The following is a 3,469-nucleotide window of genomic DNA, read 5'->3' as shown; positions in this document are numbered from 1 at the left end:
TTTTTCTGTATGTACGTATGTTAATTCAAATCACCACTCAAGGAACATCATCGTAGCCATTCTAACAGAAAGGGATATTTAGTTATTTTCTTTAATCATTACAGTAAATGTGTAAAAGCGATGCTAGATAGATCACGCATTTTGCAACGGTTTTGTTATTACATATACTTAAAGTCAGTCAAAATTTTGTACCATTTTTAGATCGTATTAAAACCTGTATTATTGAATTATATTCTGTCTGTTCAATGGATTTTTGCTCGCTTAGTACGGAAAAGTCATGGACACATCGGATGAAAACATTTAAAAAAACCGACAGCAGATGAACCAGAAAATTCCGTTTAGAAATCTGTAATTCAACAGATTTTCCGTTGCATTTTTTTAACGGATAAAATCCGTTTTTCAGATTGTTTGACTATCGGATTATGATTACAAAACGGCCTGATATAAAACGGATTTCTAAACGGAAATTTCTGGTTCATCTGCTGCTGGATTTTTTTACTGTTTTATCGGTGATTGGGTAGCCCTGTTTAGATCCAGCACAACGGACTCATCTCCGTCTCTGACGTCAATTGAAGTTGATTAAAGAAAACATAATACATGCATTTTTAATCAATTTTTATTGAGGTTCTAAATCGACGAACATCGAATTCATCTTATATTTACATGATTGAAGTAACGTATACGGAATTCTTCCAATAGCCGCCTCCACATGTTTCATTTGGGTTTGCTAAACATTTCATGTTACATTGAGATTCTGGTGCTGGTCCATACTTGCCGACACGATTACCACAGAAACATTGCCAACCAGCCTGAAGTCCAGCGAATTTATATCCTGAAAAAAAGGTAAATTTGACGATTATTCATCGGAAAAACAAAGGTGTGAGGGTCTAAAGGTTCGTGAAAAGTCTATTTATAGTTATTAGTTTAACACTGTTATGAAGCACATTCTGGGGAAACTTTGTTAACGCGGTCCTCCTCTCGGAGTTTTTATTGTAGATATAGTTGAAAAAGTAGTTGCTATTGTCTGTGTCGCCGCATTTCAAGAAAGACACGAATCATAAATGACTTTTGTTCAATTTGTGGTACATTGCAGAGCTTAAGGCTGTGATCCATGGCGAACTTCAAATTCAAAATCTCGTCATTTTACCTCTCTTAGTCTTTTGGTCTAATACACAAGTAGAATTGTCATTACCTTTATCCTTACATGTTTGCACGCATGATTGGATTGTTCTTTTCTTTGTATCGGCTGCACGACTAGTCAAATCTCTTTGAGGGCCGTCCTTATAACATCCGAGATAGTTCCCACACCCTGATGAGATAAAAAACGGCGGTGTCATCAAAACTTAGAAAATTCACCGTTTTCAATCAATGCAAGTATAATCGGAATTAATGAGGAATGCCATTACTACATAATTGATAATCAACGACTTCCAATAAGCTAACATGGTCAACTCAAATATATGAACTGACAAGTAATACTATTTCTACGTCCGAGTACACAAAACTTCTCTCTAATAATAAGTAGGTTATATACCTTCAATAGCTCCGATGACAATAAACAAGATCAAGGCGAGGGACAAGAATTTAGTGAACATTCTGAAAGTAAAATATACACATTTTGATGAATTTAGATTTCAATGGATTATACGATTAATTCGATTGACGACGAATTTCCTTATTCCTAAAAAACCAAAAATTCGTTTTAAGCTTTTATATGGTTGAATGCCATTTTGTTGCTTATCATGGTGGTAATCAATATTTTCGTTATCTTTAGATTTTTTGACAATGTAATGTATTTTCTTTTTATGCAGTCTTTTATTAATTGTTTTCTATTAATTGATAAACTGATTTTAACATCACATTCTGAGAGTATTTGTAATCAGCCGTTGGACGCAATATCCTGAAAACATTGCATATGAAATGGCAGGAAGACATTTGAAATAACAATTCAATGTAGTATTATACTTATAATAGATGAATTTTGAATAGTTCATAATACCTATTCTTTAACTGATGATCTCTCAATCAAAAACACCTAAAAGGATAAAATGGACAATTTTTCATGTCGTATATCATGCTTTTATAGTTTTAGTAAATGTGTATGTGCGCGCACTGTTTCGACCTAAGGATTACAGAAAAAGAATGATTTAGATGAATCACCTGATTTGATTTGAAAAATTAATAATCTTTTCGCTAAAAAGGACGTCTTCCAAAGCTGCGTTAAATTCATGAAATCAGACAGTGATTACGGAAACATCCCCTTTAGCGTAAACGAATTAATGTTGAGATAAAAACTCGCGACGTCAAACGAAATTTTGATTTCATTTCTAAATGATTTTCTCGGGACGCATCCACGTGATAATAAACATGTATGCACATGATAGTAAGACATATCTAATTAAAAACACCGATGAAAAATCATGTCATAATAATTATGCTTACCATGTAACATATAATTCTACTCACTAGTTTCGTCAGCGAATTTCACAGCATGCAATGATAATTTAGCCAGCAATATATAGGCGTTAAATCGATTTTGCCCAAAAACATACGTTTTGAAAGCAAACATAATTCGAGTACAGCTCTTGATATGGATAAATCGATCCGTCACTTTAACAACTACTTCTATTCGCTGTGGTCGTGATAACACGACACGGGTTCGAATCTAGGTGACGACAACATTTATTCTCTTCCTAAATTCTTTCTCGAAATTGAATTCAAGGAACATATCTAAGACGGATATTTAATTTTCTTTCAAAGAGAAATTGTAGTTGATGATTTTGATCACCGCAGATCTTGTTTTCGAGGTGTTGTTCACAGTTGCTTCTTTTAACACGGTCTGGAGCGAATTCGATGATGCCTAAATTATTCAGCCAAACTGTCTAAAACAATCACAGCACCAAGCGTAGAAATGATAAAAGCATACCGTTAGGATCAATTGCGCCAAATAAATATCTGGTTCGAAAGTCGATAAATTTGCATCAGAACAATTTAAAATTTCGTAACAATAATTCAACGTGTAAGTCATGTCCGAATTTAAAAACCTGACTATATTAGTTAAGGGAGTTTCCACGGATAGGATCTGAGGGTCTTGCCATATATTTGTATGGACATTACCAAGAAAAGACATTTTGGCATTGTGTCTTTATTACCATAATCAGTGCAGGTGAAATTCTGTGGAATACCATAAAAATTATTCCAATTTTTTAAGATATTTAGTGCAAAAAAATATAGAAAGACCCGATACTTAAGTTGAGACATTCGTAACTGAAGATGAAGACCAGGCATTGGAGATTATCAAAAAGCATTCTCAAATCGATTTATCAAAATGTCTTTTCCCTAAAATGTGTTGATTAAAAACAACAGTTACAACAATTGATTGATCTCATCGTCAGTATTTCAGCTGGTAACTTTTTGATTGAACTAAAATCACAAGTCATTTAACATTTTATCCGGATATTTTTATATG

At 33.5% G+C, this 3,469-nt stretch overlaps 1 long non-coding RNA gene across 1 annotated transcript; it reads right to left on the bottom strand.

Moving 5' to 3' along the window:
* Positions 1–1,533: 1,533 nt before the first annotated feature.
* LOC141913910 (uncharacterized) lies at positions 1,534–2,485 on the bottom strand. Its single transcript, XR_012620665.1, has 3 exons — positions 2,443–2,485; positions 2,000–2,035; positions 1,534–1,596 (listed from the first exon to the last, which is right to left on the bottom strand). It is a non-coding gene; the product is annotated as an uncharacterized LOC141913910 (long non-coding RNA).
* Positions 2,486–3,469: the final 984 nt, after the last annotated feature.

Source organism: Tubulanus polymorphus, chromosome 12 (genome assembly GCF_964204645.1).
Source record: "Tubulanus polymorphus chromosome 12, tnTubPoly1.2, whole genome shotgun sequence".
Taxonomy (NCBI): domain Eukaryota; kingdom Metazoa; phylum Nemertea; class Palaeonemertea; order Tubulaniformes; family Tubulanidae; genus Tubulanus; species Tubulanus polymorphus.
The sequence above is the reverse complement of the archived record's forward strand: the minus strand, read 5'-3'. Positions and strand labels throughout refer to the sequence as shown.